At 27.0% G+C, this 19,418-nt stretch overlaps 1 long non-coding RNA gene across 9 annotated transcripts in view; it reads right to left on the bottom strand.

Moving 5' to 3' along the window:
- Window positions 1-17,457, bottom strand: part of LOC147803250 (uncharacterized) — a 72,626-nt gene extending 55,169 nt beyond the window's left edge. For 7 of the 9 annotated variants that reach the window (XR_015428954.1, XR_015428951.1, XR_015428947.1 and 4 more), the window contains exons 1-2: window positions 15,824-17,138; window positions 3,064-3,177 (exon numbers count right to left, since the gene is read on the bottom strand). This is a non-coding gene — a long non-coding RNA (uncharacterized LOC147803250). The other 2 variants (XR_015428953.1, XR_015428950.1) reach the window with 2 other exon arrangements.
- Between the last annotated feature and the right edge of the window lie 1,961 nt (window positions 17,458-19,418).

Below are 19,418 nucleotides of genomic sequence, written 5' to 3' on the forward strand. Positions count from 1 at the left end.
AAGTTCCTTTATTGCTAGTCATTGATTTGCAATTTTCAATCAACAGTTTTAATGTAAAAATTATCAACATTTAGTTAATTATGATATGAATTCCTAATTGACTGAGAATGACATATAGGGTACATGGGTAGAAAAAGATGCAAAGAGTGAACTCATATTATATTGCAAAATATGAAAACATTTGCAGAAGTAAATTGAATGATGAATTTTATATAATCAATAAAAAAAAATTTGTACCAGATTACAGTTACTCTTGTACATGCTATTAAACAGAGCAAATGCTGGGCTGAATAAAGTTCAGCAACAAGGGCTACACTACATGGAATTCAATTTATAAAGTTTTTGTATATAATAATGTAGTACAATTTTACAAAAGTAATTGAATGAATTTTAAAAAAAATATTCAAATGTATAATACAGGATTCCCACTCTTTTAAGAAAGCAAAATAAAGGACTTTAAAAATAATAGGATTGTTTATCATCGAATATGCATATATACCACCAGTGACAGTGCCAATTATTGACCGGTGCTGAAAAAGAAAATCAATCAATAAAAAAAAACAATAAAAGGCAACTTTATTATAATATAAGTACTGATAAAATTGTATTTACTAACAGGGCTCGTCAAAGTGAGACCGAGTAATTTTTGCAAACCTAAGTCGGATTTTTGAAGGGAAAAAAAAAACATTTTCAGACTGTTAACGGTTAACAATATCTATGAAACTAATCAGTATTCCATCTTTAATAATTTCATTGAAATTGAATTGTAAAATTAATTGGTGAAATCAAGATTTGCAATTTTCTTTTCATATATTTAAAAAAATAAAGTTGAGAAAAAATTATTACAACAAGTTTTTATATTGCGGTTTCTAGAAAATAGCTGCCTACTTGTTAAAAACAAAAAGAGGAACACAAAGCTTGATAAGCTAATCATGGGAAATTATGACACAAAGTGAAAACAAAATATCAAAAACTAAACTATTGATATAAAAATATCAATTTATAAATGTTTCATGCTGAAAATAATTTTTTGAGCTAACAGTTTTAATTAAATTACTTACTAATAAAGAATATCACATGTTTATAGTAATTAATTCAAGAAAAAACTTACTTCTTACATGAATCATAATACTTGATTTTAAAAATTGAGTGAATATGAATCGTGAAATTGGAATTTAAAAAAGCGAAAATACAAATTACAATACTAAATTTTTAAATCGTGTAAATAGGAATCATGATGCATCACTTTTAAATCACGAGAATATGAATCACATTGCATAACTTTTAAATTAGCTAAATATCAAAATTGAAGATTGATATTAAAATTGTGTGAATGAGAATCGTGATATTAGCAGATTCCGATGGAGTTCCTAATATTCAGAATGGCGAAAATCAGCCAAATCAAAGGAATCAAATTGGCAGAAGAATCATAAACGTCTCGTCAATGTGATTTAGCAATAGTTTCAAAATCTCGTCGGATTATAAAACTTTGATTCGCGAAGCGCGCTAACCAATGGTCTAACAGAATTCCGTGATATTTGTGGAAAAATCACATGCCCTGCTTCTCGTTTTTAGACCTGCCCTGGGTCGAAAGAAAATTGGTATAAGGAGTGAAAAGGCACTAGAATGTCGAAAAATCAGAACATTTTGGCCTAAAACCGTAGTTTCAAAACAAAGCTAAAAAATCGGAACAAACGCGATTTAACCGGAACAGTTGGCAACTATGCTAGACATGCATCACATATTTAGTTGTGGGCCAATCTCGCTAAATATTCAGTTATGCCGAAAAAATTCTTTCTTTTCCATTAATAAAATGTTTCAAATGAATATTAAAAGAATTAATACTAAAAAGTATAATTAGAGTCATGCATGATAGTAGTTTTCTTAATATGTCATGTCAAATTAAGTCCTTTTTCAAGTAAAAACAGACAAAGCTGGTATTTAAGCACCTTAAATCATTCACTTTTTTTCATTTGGTTTAAACTTTTTTTTTTTAAATTTACTGAAATAAATATTTTTATGAAATTTTTATAGAATAAAAACACAATTATGTTCAGAAAACTTATAATTTTCAAACCAATGCTTTTCAGTGAAACTTATTAATAAAAGGCTCTAAAACCATTTTTTAAGGATATCAACACATTCCTTAGGCAGAAAATTGATAAGGTTACTTAATTAATAAATACTGGTAAATTATTTAATTTTTAATCATTTATAGACATTTACTTGTAATATTTTTTATTATCCTCTATCATTCTTAATATTACTCTCTACTATTACTATGATTTGATATTTTATTTTTATTGCAAATTGACAGTTTAAAACAAAACAGTATTCTTCATTATTAGTGGCATTTTCTTATCCTGCAATATCACTTTATCATATTATGCTTATGGTACCTCAACTTTTATAATGAGGATTACATAAAATTATTTCCAGCCAAAACTGTTATTAGGAATTAACTTTACATAGGATTACTAAACAATCTGATGAAAAACATGAACTAATTTTGCTACCAAAAGTTAATTAGAAATTTTAAAAGAAGAAGAAACATTTTAAGTTGCAATGTTAACTCAATAAAATGATTATTAAAATCTAAGTTAGAATTTTATTCTAATCCACATTTATAACAAAAGGTTCGGAACAGATTTTAGACAAAATGCAGAATATATTAATGAAAGAACCAGTATATGAATGAAATATGCTTACCCCCCTTGCCTGTAGCCCCCTCAGACACACCCTTTCTTGTCTCTCTTAAATGCTCTACCATAGTCTAATTCTAGGTGATAAAAGATCAACTTTTTGTTTTAAAAAATTGAACTGAAAAAATTGTTCCCATCAACTATAGTGATGCTGAAAAATTAAATATTTTTAAAAACCTTGTACCAAAATTAAGTACTTTTAATAGCCCTTATTTCCCAAAATAAAAATTAAGCAGTTTTTATGGACTTCTAAGGAGTGTGGGGATATTGTAATAAGGAGGTCACCCAAGTCTGCACAACACTTGGGTTATCTGTATATGTAATAAAGAAATTTACAAGTTTTATATTATTTAAAACTTACTGTAGAGGTATTCTTCATCCTCTCCCACACTGTTTCATGATTAATCTCAAGTTGATCATCTTTTTCCAACAAAACAATTTAATTATAGGTGAAGCAGGACTGTGAAGATGAGTCCTACAAGTAATTAATATTATGATATAAAGATTGATAAGTATAAAAGAGATAAAAAAAATCTAAACAAATTAAAACCATGAAAATAATACACAAGCATCAAAACTATGATGGAGCATTATATTTGGTAAAAAGCACATTACAGAAAAATTATACAGAAAAACATTACAAATAGGTATAAAAAAATTTTGAAAACAAATATAACTGAATTAAAAAATAAAATAAAAAGAGCAGTAAAAAAAAAATTTAGGCTGATTTTTCTTAAGTATTTAAGCCCTTTCTCATAGACTGATTAAAATATTCCACACTATTTGTAACATTTGTTTTTGCAATGTTTTCTGCATTGTACTCTGCATTAAAGATGATTTAATGTAACTGTATACAATTGTGCACTCTAATTGAAACTTGCATACAATTTTCAATTTGTAACATGTATTTTTGATTTTTTGATATTTATACTATTTATAATATTCAAACAAATGTAACAGAATTAAAAAATGTCATCAAGCTCTCTGTTAGCAGTGTTTAAACCCCTCTCTAAAAAGTATTTAAGAGAAATTTTAAAATATATTTTAAATGTTTCTTTGAATATCAGTTTAAAAATCTACCAGTTATTTAAAATTCAACTAAAATTTACTGCAAACATAGAAAATAAGAAGCTTTTGATAAATTTGAAACTTTACAGCTTGTTGTTAATATATATATATACAGTGGTGGCCAAAAGTGTGGACACTTTTTGAAAGTTTCATGTTCTTCAACTTTGTGTGCTTGTAGAATATATTAATTTTCACTTAAATACAAAAGTTTATATATCAAATTGAAGTTAATTTAATGTAAAATTTAATAATGAATACAGTATTACAATATCTGTATTACAAAAAAAGTTATGCAACTAATAGTAAGATCTATCTTAGATTTGCATTTTTTTAAAGTGATACTTACACAATCAATATTTAGTAGGATAACCCTTATTTTTTAAGACAGCTTCCCAGCTTCTTTTCATTGAGTGATCGACTGTTTGAAGTTCATCTTTCGTATTCACATGGTGCCAAGAATCAATTATAGCTTCAATAAGTTGTCTTTTATTGGATGGACGTTTTTTTCGTGCAAGAATTTTCAAACGTCACCACAAATTTTCAATTGGATTGAGATCAGGACTGTTTCTTGGCCATGGTAATATATCTATACCTTTATTTTGAAACCATGCTTTGCATACTTTTGCAGTGTGGCATGGAGCTGCATCCTGCTGAAAAATAAATGGTGCGTTGTTGGGGAAGAGATCCCGGATGGAAGGTATCAATTATGGTTTCAGGACAGTTTTGATGCATTTTTTGGCATTCAGGATGCCAAGAATCACTTGAATTCAGCCCACACCATCTGCAGACATACATGCCTAAATCATAACATTTGTTGGGTTTTTTGATGTTGCTTCAATGCAATCAGGATGAAGTGCTTCACCTACTCTACGTCTTACGTATTTTCCATCATCACTACCAAAGAGCGATATTTTACTCTCATCGCTCCAGATTACTTGCTTCCATTGATTTTCTGACCATTTAATGTGTTCTTTTGCCCACTTAAGTAGTTTTTCGCTTTGCTTTTGATTTAAATATGGTTTTTTCCTTGGAATTCTAGCTTGTAGTCCAAATCCTGATAACTCTCTTCTTATTGTTCTTGAACTTACTGCAATACCCGCTGCATTCAATTCACATCCAATGGCATCTGATGAAGTTTTTCTATCTCGAAGGCATAGCCATTTAATTTTTCTATCGGCGGTAGCACTGGTGCATTTTTTACGGCCTGATTTGGCTTCATTTTCCATTGATTTCGTTTTTTTATAACGCAAACAGAACTTTCGTACACCAGAACAAGTCACTGAACCACTAACTTGACTTGCAATTTCAGCATAAGAGAGGTCCTTTTCTCTCAATATGACAATTCGGCTTCTTTTTGTAGATGACCAATTAGTTCTTCTTGTTGATGACATTGTTTAAAATTAGTTTAATTAAAACAAAGGACTTTAAAATTTAAAAACAGCAATACTCTCTTTAATTGTACTAGTACGCATCATTCCATAAAATATTTCCACAACAATAACTCTTTTGCCATCCAAATAACCTAAACTATAGTTACAGACATTTGATTGGTCCTAAGAACAGTGTTTGTGATAGGCTAGTACGCTTTTATTACAAAACACGTCTTTATTCAAAACGATTTATGTTTGTTTGTTCTACTAAAATAGGCATAACTTTTTTTGTAAAACAGATATTTTATTTCTGTTTTTGTTATTAAATTTCAGATTAAATTACCTTTAATTTGATATATAAACTTTTGTATTTAAGTGAAAATTAATATATTCTACAAGCACACAAAGTTGAAAAACATGAAACTTTCAAAAAGTGTCCACACTTTTGGCCACCACTGTATATATATATATATATATATATATATATATATATATATATATATATATATATATATATATATATGTTGTTAATATATAGTTGATATATAGTTATAACTAAAAAATATCGGTGTGGATACACCGCATATTATAAGCCGGCAGGATTCGAACCTGCGCAGGGAAACCCCAATGGACACGCAGAGCACTAGTTTTTGCGTGGCTTTTTGTTGTTTATCATGCTAAAATAAAATCCGTCAGCTTAGACGGGACATGTGTTCCCCCTCTCCCGCTTTGGAGAGGGGTTAAACTGCTATTTCACCATCGCAACTTAATAAAAGAAGATTATGCACAATCTGGACTTTTTAATCATGCTTCTTTCACCTAATTAACTAAAAAATATCGGTGTGGATACACCGCATATTATATATATATATATTTTAAAGTGTCAATATAAAAAGTGAAGAGAAATTCTTATTGAAGAGAAAAAGGAATAGCAAATCTTAAAACATTATTAGAGGTCAATGCATTAAGGATCTTATTTTAAGAATCTTGTGAAAATTATATATATCAAAAACTATGGTTCTATATTCATCAAAATACTATATGATTTTTTTAATAACCATATTAAGAAAAATATATGACCATATTAAGAAAAATGCATGTGACCATATTAAGAGAAATACATGAACTTTTAAATTAAGAAATAACAAGTTAATAACCACTTCAAAACCTGAAAGATAAATAAAAGTCTTCAAAAGACACAATAGCAATTGAAACTTCTAAGTTAACTCTTGTTAAATTTTAGATACAAGTTAGAAAAATATTCCACCTGATAGAAATATTTATTATAAACAAATCATTGTGAAATAATGGAAATGTACAAGAATTAAATAAGTTTACTTGAAGTATAAAATGAAAATTTTCAAAGTAATGCAAACAGCAGTATTGAATTGTTTATCCACATACACAAAAGGAATACTTAGAAAATAAAACGGACAAAATCTAAAAATTTTTAAATTAGACAGCACAAAAAATATCCTTATAATAAATACCATTCTTGAATTTGCAAAAAAAAACTATATAATTGCTCAAAAATATCTTTCTGAGACAAACTAAAAAGCGTAGTAGAGTTTTAAAGCAGTCTTATCGATATGTTATCAGTTCATAATATACTGAACAAAATTAATTTAATTCTATTCAAAGAGGATTAAACATTTTAAAGAATGCTTGCAATTTCAATTGCGATTTTTGGTGTAACCCAGAAAAGTAAGCTTATGCCCAAATATTGTTGTTCAGTTCTCACAAGCGATTGCATGCGCACAAGTTTGTATCTAACAAGGGTGGAACACATCTAGAAAATTCCTATTAAAACAAAATTAAGCTTAAATTAAGGAGCATGTGGTTAAGATAGGGCACAAATTAAACGTGTGATAATATTTAAGAATAGCCAAGACAAGTTATTGGTCGAAAATGTCATCAGTTTGTGGGGAGGGAGATGGTAAGTATTGCATGAGGCAATTTTGAAAAATTGCTGAAAACTTTTTCTTAAAATAAGTTTTTTTATTTATTTTTATTTAATCATTTATAATTGATTTCTTATTAGTTTCAAGAAATATAACTTCATTATTTTCAAATGCGTATTTTAGTTTATTTTAAAACTAAGTTAATATTGGTTTAGTTGAATTTTTTTTTCTTTCGTGGTGTAACAGTAAGGCTGTTCACCTTCTACCTGTGAGGTCAGGAGTTCAATTCAAATTTCTTTATCTAAAAAGGTTAATAACTATTTAATAAGTTTTATATAAGTTATAAATTATAATTTTTTTAATCAAAATTAATTTGTTAAAAAAATTAAATTTTTAAGACAAAAATTTATAAATGTTTTATTTTTCTTATTTTTTAATCAAAATATTTGAATTAATTTTTAACTAATTATAACATTTCAATGCGAATTTTAAATTACAAAATTTCTTAACTTAAATTTGTAATTTAAAAAAATAACAACAAAATTTTAACTTGAATTACACATTTTTTAATTAATCTATATATTTTAATAAGATAAAATTAAACAGGTACTGATATTTTTTTGTTCTTAAAATAATTTATAAATTGCATAAAACATGTTAAATAGTTCATTTTTAGAAAAGAAAGTTAAAGATAATAAATATTCCATCGAAATCCGAACCTCTCAACAGAAAATGGAAAGTCTAAATGCTGCACCACAACTGCAGGTGAGTTTCAAAGTTTTTCTGAATTTAAAGGTAAATGAACTGAAACTTTAAAGGGTAATATTTTACCCTTGGGGCATCTCCTTGTAAAACATGCACAATCTACAGGGGTAGCAGCAAAGTTTTTTAAAATTTTAGGGTAATTTTAGGAACTTTTTTCAAACTATTTTAGGGGTAATATATGATTTTGCTAGGATAAAAACAGATCACACGGTAGCTTATTAGTTGTATACAATAGTTGTTTAACATAAAGTTAATATCTTTTATTAGAATTTTATCCTTAAATTAAATTATAGTACTGAAAAGAAAGTAAAAACCAGAGGGTGATGCAATATCCTGACACATGGAAAAAGGTTTGAAATTTGTTTAATTTTGATGATATGGGAGGTGTTTGAAATTGCCAAAAATATGCTTAGATAATATTTGAATGACTTCTAATTTAAAGTAATGATAATGCGATTATGGTAGGGACAACCATTAATAATTTGCCCAAATAATGTAACAGTAAAAGGATCAAATGAACATCAAAATGGATTTTTAAAAAATTGGTCGAAATTATTAAATAATGTTGAGCTTTACCAAGAAGATATAAACTTGGAAAAACATTTATCAATTGCTTACATTCACTCTTTGGAAATAACAGTAAAAGGATAAATAGAATGGAAATAATCAAGGTTCAGCTGTTAGAACACTATTAGAAACTTCACAAGTTTGAAAAAAGGTAATTTAAAACTTTTCTTTTAAAATTAATACAACAATGATATTAATGATAGAGCATACCTAATAATTCAAAGATACATAAGTGTTGGAAGAGCTTGAGAATTCTCCTTAAGACACACTAAACAACATTTTTTATATTATTGATCGGAAAAAAACAAAATCTTATCTCCAATAATTATAACTTTTCAAGGGGATTGAAAAACATTCTAAAAATGCAACATTTAGTTATTTTGTTATAAGAAATTCATTAGCAGTATATTTTAATACCAGTGTTCTCCTTAACCCTTTTGTGAAGGGCAACCCTTTCAGCTTGCCCTTTGACCCCAATAAATGCTCTTTGCCCTTTTTATAAAAATAAGACACTCTCTTTTAAAAATATTGTCTTTTTATTCAGATTCCATTTTGAAAAAAATTAATTCATTGCTTAAATAACAATTACACATTGGTAAAATTATGTGTTTATAGGTTAAATTCAGATTACTTTTACCTTGGCCAAAGAATACCTAAAGAGGCCTTTTCATTTCAATTCTAACCTTCAGTAAGGATAGGTTCGAAAAGGGACGAAATATATTGCACCTCCAAAACCCGTTCTACTGTCTCCCCTACATTTTTTGTGGGGGTGCGTGTGTGTAACCCGAAACTAATCGACTAACCACTGTCGCAGAAGGGGGATTGCAACCTGCGGGGGTCAACTAGCTTTCAAAAGATATCAGAAGAAACTCACTCTTCATCTTATATTATGCTTTTTCTCTTTCTAAGAAAAACTTAAAAAATATTTTTTTTAACTCTAAAACGACTTTATTTATTTTCAAAATAGTTTTATCATTTTATTTAACATGCACTTTTTCTAATTATATCTTGAATTGTTTATTATTTTGATTTGATTATTTAGAGAACTAATAATAACCAGAGTATTTAAATTTATAAAATTTTACTATGTAGTCATATGAAAGTAATTCATATAAAGTAACTACATTAAAAATAAATTTATATTTTCTCTATAGATCAAATAAAGTTTGTTAATTTTTTTAAAATTGATTTGCTAATTTTTAAAACTTTTTATGTTAAAGTAAAACCTTGAGTTCAAGATTTTATTTTTTTATTACGTATTTAATTTTCTTCTTTCAATTACAATTCAGATACAAATATTTTTCACAATCTTTTTTTAATTTTAATTATTTTTTTTAAAGATTGTTACACCGTTTTGAAACTAATTAAATTCTACCACTTTAAAAAACTATGTTAACATTTAATCCATTGTTTAAGCAAATATGGTTGCTTACTATGTAAATTTGATTTAGACTTAAATATTTGAATTTCGCAATTTGAAAAAACTAAATTAACCTTCACTAAAAACTCACTTCATTTTAATTATTACTTTTGCTAACTACAATTATTATTGTATAAATAACTCCGAACTGGAATTATGATTCGATCTTAAAAAATAAACACCAGGGTTATTTGTCACAAACAAATTGAAACATCAAAATTGAAAATTATTCGATTTAATTATCACAAAATTTTAAATCATATTAAGACAGATCTAGTTTCCGATTATATCACTTAACTTATTCAAATAATTTAGCTCGGATACATTTAAAACTTCACCCACAAACTCATATTCATCATTTTTACTTACATTATTTCTTCTCAGTTATAGTTACTTTAAAAACTTATCGCCAGAGATATTATTTAACAATAATACAAAAGAAATTCCTTATTGATCTAAAGCAGTTATTTAGTATAAATTTATTAAACTGCATATTTTGAGAGCGCAGTTTTATATGAAGTTTATTTTAAAGGAATAAAGGAAAATATAACTTATTAAAAAGTGAATATATTTTATTTATCAGCTTTTGCTTGTTAAAAAGTATTTATATTTTATCAAATAATTTTTATCAAGTAATATCTTGTGATTAATAAAGGAACATAATTATAATAATATTATAATAAAGGAACTTCATTTTTAATTAAATTATTATAACCCTAATAACAAAGAATAATGATAAAAGGGGGTAATGAACGCATTTTATTTGTAAATGTCGTAAATAAAAGGACAAATAAATAACTTACAAAAGTATAACTTATTTCTAAGAAATTCCTTAAAAACTATCTTTGATAAGCTTTATAATTTTCTAAACGTAGAAGTAATATTATAAGAAAATTGATGTAACTCTTTCATTTCAGTTATGAGGATTCATAAAAAAATACCATAATTTCTGTCGTAAAAATAAATTATAACATTTTCGACTAATAAGCTGAAGTGACAGTTTAAATTTATTTTTCTAATAGATCATTTCGATGGATCATTAAAAACAACAAAATAAAACAATTCTATGTTATTTTACATTTTAGTAAATAGATTTGTGAGACTGCTCACTGTAATTAATATAAAGATTTATCAAAATAATCGAAATTAATTTATAAAAAGTACGATAACGAAATTTTTGAAAGAAAAGGCATTTATTGGTTTTGATTAAAACTTACAACATAACAACAGATTGAGACAAGTTTACTTTACAAAATTTTATCAAATACAAAAATACAGAAAATTATGGTTATCTAGGAGATATATTCATATAGATGGCATGCTGGCTAACCCTGGGAGGTTTTCGTGTTTTTCCTCTTTATGTAATGCTAATGACGGTTAGTTTTCTTATATTTTAATTAACTATAATTACACTAATTAAAGTTTGCAGTATAGAAATTTCTACTAAAACTCTTCTCCATGAATGGCAAAAGAGGGTCAGGGAAGAGAAATTAAAATAACACAATGATTACATACTTTGTTCTAGCAAAAAGTTATGAATAAAAATTACATTATACACTTTTAATATGAATTCGAAAAATTTCTCGTTATTAAATACATAAGATATTGCATAATTACTACTCTTAATATATATTTTTAGAATATTGCGAAAAAAAGTTTTAAAAAGTGTATTAATTAGGAACTACAGATCAGGGAATCAACTAAGAATCAGGTCTGAAAACATCAAAACCAGTTTGACTGTCTGAAGTAACAAAGAGTAGCTTAACTCTAAGTATTACAGCTTATTTTTATTTTTTAATTTATCGTGATGAAATTTCGTGGTGTTTATAATAATCAAATTTCTCATTCTTTCTATTTCATCTGGCAATCAAACTGGTTTCAATATTTTCAGTGTTGCGTTCCTAAGCATCGATTCATTATATTTTGATATCGTTTGTATTTTTCTCTCGTGAATATTAATTATGACCACTAATGTTCTTTTACTTCCTTTTTTTTAAAAGAATTTTACAATACATGCGTGTATTTTCATATTTTTCTTCATTTGCTGATTAAAATGAAAATTTCATAATACTTTAGTGTTCTTGTGTATTTACATTAAAGCACTAAAAACAGGGTTAAGTGCTTGTTCATGTTTGGATGATGCGTGGTCTTGTGTACTAGCTATTTTTTTCCCCTACCGTGAAAAAACATACTATCCCAGCTATTGGAGTAATTAAAACTATTTACGGAATGAAAAAATTGGAACCTTTTAAATTTTTTTAATGTAAATGTTTTTTTAAACCTACAAATGAGTGTACGATATATTTAAAAAAAAAAAAAGGAAAACTGCAGTTTTGTGATGCTTTATAGTATATTGGAAGATCTTTACGTCCTTTATTCGATTTTAATTAATCTCACTTTATTCAGCAGCTAAGAAAATTATTACTACTAAATAAATAAAATGTATATAGAATGAACGAATTATCAGCAAATATAATTTTCATAATAAATTACAAGCTTATAACTAAAAAGAAAGCTATCGGTTTTTGAAGCGTTCCCCATATCAGTTCTTCAGGAGGACAGAGAGAGAAAAAGATTTTCAAAAGGGAGCAAGACCTCCCACCGAGAAGATTAGTGAACTTGGGGGTGGAAGTTGCCTTCCTCCCTTACTCAAAGGTAGAAAGTGACTTGTGTTTCAAAGGCAATATTACAAAAAGTAATAAAGATTAAAAAAATTAACCTACATTTTCGTGGATAGGAAAGATTGAAAAAATTATTAGTATTTTTTTTTAATTGATCACTCCGATTCTTGAACAAGAAAAATCGATTCAAAGTATGACAAGCCCGCCATAGACTTTACATGGTAAAAGCAGAATTGAGGAGTCTGCTTGGTGCAACACTTTTCTCCCGGCAACCACGATTGTGGACCCGACTTTCTGATCATTTGAGCGCGCCCCTTGTTTTTTGCTCGCCAAGACTTTTACAAACATTTACTCTGTTTGGACTATTCTCAACTGGTTAACATTCTATAATAGAAGTATCTTTTTAGGGGGAGGTCGGGGAGGAGCATATTAATAATTTTTTTAAGTAATTTTAAAACTAATTTCTAAATATTTTTTTTTTCAAAAAATGCACATTTTAAAGTTTATTTTCTTATAATTTTTAGTTAAAATTATTAAAAAACGCTATCAAGCTGCTTATCAATTAATCATTTTTTGTTAGTTTACTTTTAATTGAAAAAAAAATATGCACAGAGTTTGTTTGTTAGCATACCTTTAATTATTTTCATTAACAACAATCTCTTCTCAGATTTTGATAATGAGAGAGAATTACCTTTGAAATATACTTAAAAGATAGTATGAGACAATTTATGATAGTATGAGGTAATTTAAAAATTGTCGTGGATAAAATTCACTTATAACATAATATTACCAATTTTAATTTTTAATGTGAGTTCGTTTCAAAACTCAAAAAGCTTTTTTCAGAGAGGAAGCGCCCAACCCTATTTTATTCGTAGGGAGAACTCTGTAATACAATATATTTCCTATTTATATAGACACGAGTCAGAAGTGATTCTTTTTTTTAAAAAAATCTCATTTGTTTCAAATTCATATTAATAAACAAAATTCAAATGAATAAGTCACTATATAAGTCAAAGTAAACTAACTAAAAGGATTTGTTATTAAATAAGAAATTTATTTAATTTAAGAAGGATTTTGTTGTGAAGAATAAAAAGAAATATATAAAAATATAGAAGACAAAAAATCTAAATTTTGAGGTTTTTTAGAAACTTTATAATTTTATAATAGCTATATAATAGATCATTATAATGACTTTTTCAATTTCGAATTTGCGTATTTTGCTTTTAAAATATTTGTACAAATATTTTAAGACACAAATCTGTTGCAATGCCGACAATAAGAATTAGTATTAGACCCTGCTATTTCGTTAGCCAAATAAAACTTATTCTTTTAAATTCTGTAGGAGAAAATACATTTTTCAGAAAATCAATAATAAAATTAGGTTCTTCAAAACATTTTTAGAAGCTTAAACTGCTGAACAAAGTTTAATGGGAATTATTGAGAATTTTAGAATAATCAATTATTTTTAAAATCTATATTCTACCAAAAAAGATATTGCAGATTTTTATTTTGCAGTATACTTTCATCTGATTAAGCAAAGAGAAAATAGCATGGGTAAAACTAATAACATTAATTTACTTTTTTAGTTTACATGACACATAAACCTTGCTCTAACTTTCTATTTTTATCATTTTAAAGATAAATTTGTGATTGTTCTCATTAAACTAAAGAATAATTAGGTCATTGAATGAGCCTAAAAGCTAAACTTTTAGGCACATTCAATCACCTAATTCCTCTTCTTTCCTCTAAAAAAAGTTCCTCTGCTTAAAATTTTTTACGACAAATTTGTTGCATGAAAAAAATTTTAAAAAAAAGTTCAAAATAATAAGGTATAAAATTTTTAACTTTTCAGTGTTTTATGCAAACTTTATTATAATTATTTATTTTTATAAACAAAAAACAATTTCAAACTTAAAATAGTTTTTTATATAATATGTATCGTCACTGAGGAGGAAGATAAATAAGAAAATTTGATAAAGACTACAAAAATTGCAGCAATTACAAGTTTACATATTTTATAGTCATTACTTTATATTTATTAAGAGTTTTATCAATTCAAATTTAGCCAAACACTGCATGGGTATAGATGTGGTCAGATAAATAGCCAGTAAGTATGGTATTTATAAATGGGTATTTACCTCTGCCTTGGGGTAGTACCCTAAATCAAGGCTTTTAAAACTTTTCGTCACTTTTAAAATATATAACCATCATTTGCCTTGCTTATAGTTCTGGCAATAACATAACATTTTTAATTTCAAAAAATGAACACTAAAGAATATCAATTCCAGGAAAAATATTTCAAAAAACTATAAATACCAAGCAGAGGAGCTAAATTGTCACAATAAAAAGCAATGTTAAAAGGTATTGTGCAGTATCACAAAGTAGACTTTATGTTAAGTGATTTATGTGAAAATTGAGCGCTTTTCAAGAAAAAATCATTTTTTTCGAAGACAATGGCATTAACTGGATAAAATAGAAGAAATTTATATGCATAAGGGATGAGTTTAAAATTTCTTAACTGTGTTCATTTCTATTAATTCCATAAATTTAATATTTATATTAAATGACTAAACTAAAACTGGAAATTTCTTTTGTAAGTTTTTGTAAAAAAAAAAAAAAAATATATATATAACTATTTTATTTAAAATAAATGCTTTTTTTAATGTAATTTTAAAATCAGTTGATATTTTAATGAAATTTTTTAAAAAAAGAATCATTTTTTCAAAAAATATTAAAGTGAACAATTTAATTTTTATATTAGTGAATTATTTTGTCAAGTATGAGAAAAACAAATCTTTAAAATACAAGATAATTTAGACAATTAAACAAGAGGTTGACAAATTTGACTGAGTTAAATGTATTAAGATCTTGTATTTAATTTTCAGTTTTATGTGAAATATTGATTATTAATATTGCTCTGAGTTTTTAATTAAATTTACAACATTAAATTTTAATTAAATATGTCTTTAAATTAAACTCTTTCGTGATTTGTAATAAAAATACACATTGTAATGGACAATATTAAAAATTGAATGAGTTTTTAAAGATAAGTTTTTCTTCAATGTTTGTTTATAGAATTATGGAAGTCAGGGATGGACAAGGAATATTTTGGAGGGTGGTGGATGCACTTTTTAGGAGGTGTTATGTGACATATATTTATATCAGTATGTAAATATATGTATGTTGAGTTTTCCTTAAGCGTTCCTTTATATTTTAAAAATATATTTCTGAGCTGAGAAACATTGGGAATTATGAATCAAACTGTGAACTTCAGGATGATTAAACCATAGTCACTCTCAAATAAAAACTAAAATACAATAAATCCAGTGGGTAGGGTATTTACTCTTGCAATGGGTAAGTACACCAAAATGAATGTAAAAATTAAATTTATTGTTAATTACTGACTAACCATTATATCAGCTGATAGCTTCTTGTTTTTGACAACCAAGGATACCACCATCAATTTTTTTCATGCTTACAATCTTCCAAAAAGGATGTCCAACATTTTCATCTTCTAGATAAGAAAGAAGAAATATTTTCAATTGAATGCATGAATAAGCATAATTATAAACATGAAAAGAAAAAAAATCTGATTTTCATCATCTAGATAGGAAGGAAAAATATATTTTAAATTAAGTTTATAAATAAGCATAGTATAATAGTGTATAAATAAGCAACATGAAAAGAAAAACAATATTAGGATTTTACAAAAATGTAAATTTCGCACCAACTCTCGAACCATATAGATATTTTATCATGCGCTTCAAAATTTCATAATTACGCTCACTTTAAAATCAACATATAGAATGTACCAATTGAATTAAGGGAATTATTTTAAACTAATTACCTCAACAACAAAAAAATTTTTTAGTGATAAAATTAAAAACTTTTTATATTTTGGGTGTCCTAAAAATAAAGTAAATATTTTTAAATAATGCTCTTTTTTATGATGTGAGCCCTTTTTTAGGGGCTCTTTCCAGCTTCTTGTGCCCTGCCCTTTTTAAGGTCTAGAATAAACATTTTCTTAGTATCTTAATATAAAAGTTACAGAACAATGAAATATAGATTATCTTTCAATTAAAAATAGCAATTGGAATTCTGAGAAATAATAATGTTTAAAAACATCAGAACATTTCAGATTAACAAAGCTAAGTATTACAGAATACACACAAATTTATCAAGAAAAAAAAATAAACAAATGAGCTAGTTCCTTGAATGTTTAGCACTGTCTTAAATTAGCAAATGAATTATTTGAGTTTTGTTATCTTTCCGGATTGAGTAAATTTCTTGTTTACATCGTTACAGAATATAATACATATTTATCACACCCTTGGCCACCAGAATTAAGGTATTATATTATTGTATATTATTGTTTGCCAAGATCACACTAAATAGGTTTACACCATTTATAATATCCTACACAATTCGGTAATTTACCCCCAAATAAAACTTCAAAATAAAAGAAAACAGTTATAATAAATTTAAACTAAAACTAGCTTAAAAATACTATCGACCTAAATAAAGAAAAAATAGAAATACTATTTCGATCTGATGATATCCATATACGCGCCATCCCAGCATATACTTTTATTTCTGGATGTATTTCCTGGATAACCTGGATCTTGGCAAATGTAGTTGGCTTCACAGGTCAGATTACGAATATATCCCTGCATAATTTAAACTGCTACTTGAAACAACCGAAATGATAAAATAAAAAATAGCACTTTTACTTAAAAACTAATTTTGCTGGGCTTAAATGACATGTTTACATAATTTCACGAACATTCACATAAATTAAATTTATTAGCGCATTAAAAATCCATGATCAACAATGCAGTCACAAGAAACATCCAGCAGGACAAGCACAAGAACTTTAACACGGGTCAACATCAGCAGAGCTATTACAATTTAGTTAAGTTTCAAAAACCTTTTTTAATTTTAGTCAAATTTTTGATTTAAAAATACTCTTTTGGTAATTATATCAACCAATGCTAAAAGCAAATTCAAATGCTGCAAATAAAAAAAAATTGTTGGCTTTGAATTAATTTCGAAAGATTGTGTGAAAGTATTTTCACGCTCTTAGCTTACTTGTTTTCTATGACGTTTTTAGATTTTTTGGGTGTAGTCCAGAGCCGGATTATACCTTTCGTAGGCCCTAGGCATAGCCGTTTTTGGGCCCTCCCTTCCTTCCCCCACTCCTCTCCTCTTTTCAAAATATATGCTGAAATTTTCTTGCATATTTTTTTTTACACTTTTATTAATATGGATTTTAATTTACGAATTTGTTTATCGAACTTTATCTGCAATACCGACCAAGTGTAATGCATAAAGTAAGAGAAAAAAGATAGGTACTCCTAACTTTAAAGAGAAAAAAAAAATGGTAGAAATATAACATTTAAAAGAATAAAAAATTTACAAGTTTAGACAAGAAAAACAAGTTTAAAAAATACAAAATTCTCATATTTATTTTTTAAAAATAATTACAATTCCTAAATTAACTTATATAAACAAAACCAATGATTAAATAACGCAATATTACCTAATTAACTAATTAAACGGGGGGGAAACAATAAAATAAAAGGAAAACTTATTAATCTAAATCAAAACAATTTTGAATAACCGAAACGATAGTTAAAAAAGGCACTAGCATAAATATTAAAACCCGGAAATTTACGAATAAAAAGAATTTATTGGTTGCGAAATTTATCGTGAAAAGAAAAAAAAAATCAAACACAGTGGAATCAGAAAAACAAAACTTTTTTTCAGATTCCACTACGCTTTGATTTTTTTTTTTTAAATTTTTTTCTCCCAAGTTTTTCGCAGGCCCCTGAATTTCGTTGGCCCTAGGCACGTGCCTATAGGTTAATCCGGCCCTGGTGTAGTCGCATTTACGTCGCAGTAGAGCTGCACAATGGGCTATTGGTGACGGTCTGGGAAACATCCCTGAGGATGATCCGAAGACACGCCATCACAATTTTGATCCTCTGCAGACGAGATGATACCCAGAGGCCCCCATCTCCCCACAAAAAAATTGCTAACTTCCCAGTTCCACGTTAGATTCTTCGAAATAGTGCTACTTTGCTTACTCATATTATGACAATGCTTCTTTTATTTATGTACTTAAAAAAAAAAAAACTCTCTCGTCTAAATTCCTCCCCAAACTATTTGTTTCCTTTAATAAAAAATAATCAAAATTTATCTGCTTATTAGCTATTATTCGCTATTTCAGAAAGGAAAAATAGTTATTTCTATATACAGAACACTTCAATCACGCTAAATTGTCGAAAAGTATATTAAAAAACATAATATGAAATAAATAAAAAAATTTAAAGTCGACCCTTGCAGGGTATCGAACCCAGGACTTCCGGGACTACAAATCATCCTTGTCCATAGCGCTACCAACTTCACCACGATTCACTTACCTGCTCCGCGAATATTTAGCTTTAAGCACCTCCTCACGGTTAATCAACAAATAATATTTTGGAACATTGTGGGCCCACTAATTAGTCTATAAAAAATTCCTTCAATTCAATTGTTTGTTACATTAGACTCTAATTTCAGGCCGAGTTTGAAATTTATAGGTTAATATTATAGGGAGTAACGGGGTGTGATGTGTGCTTGCCTTCTGATACGACTTTTGTCTTTTTTCAGCCATTATTCGCTCTTTAACAAAGAAAAATAATTCTTTTCATAAATTTAAACACCTTATTCTCTTAAAAATATTGAGAAAGAAATTAAAAAAAATAACATTAGATAAAATAAATAACTAAATAAAAAATTATCAAAATTTATCTGTTTATTAGCTATTTTTCGCAATTTCATAAAGGAAAAATAGTTATTTCTATATACAGAACACTTCATTCACGCTAAATTGTCGAAAAGTATATTAAAAAACATAATATGAAATAAATAAAAAAATTTAAAGTCGACCCTTGCAGGGTATCGAACCCAGGACTTCCGGGACTACAAATCATCCTTGTCCATAGCGCTACCAACTGCACCAC

The sequence above is a fragment of the Parasteatoda tepidariorum genome, chromosome 9 (genome assembly GCF_982258835.1).
Source record: "Parasteatoda tepidariorum strain Cologne lab strain chromosome 9, Ptep-v5.0, whole genome shotgun sequence".
Taxonomy (NCBI): Eukaryota; Metazoa; Arthropoda; class Arachnida; order Araneae; family Theridiidae; genus Parasteatoda; species Parasteatoda tepidariorum.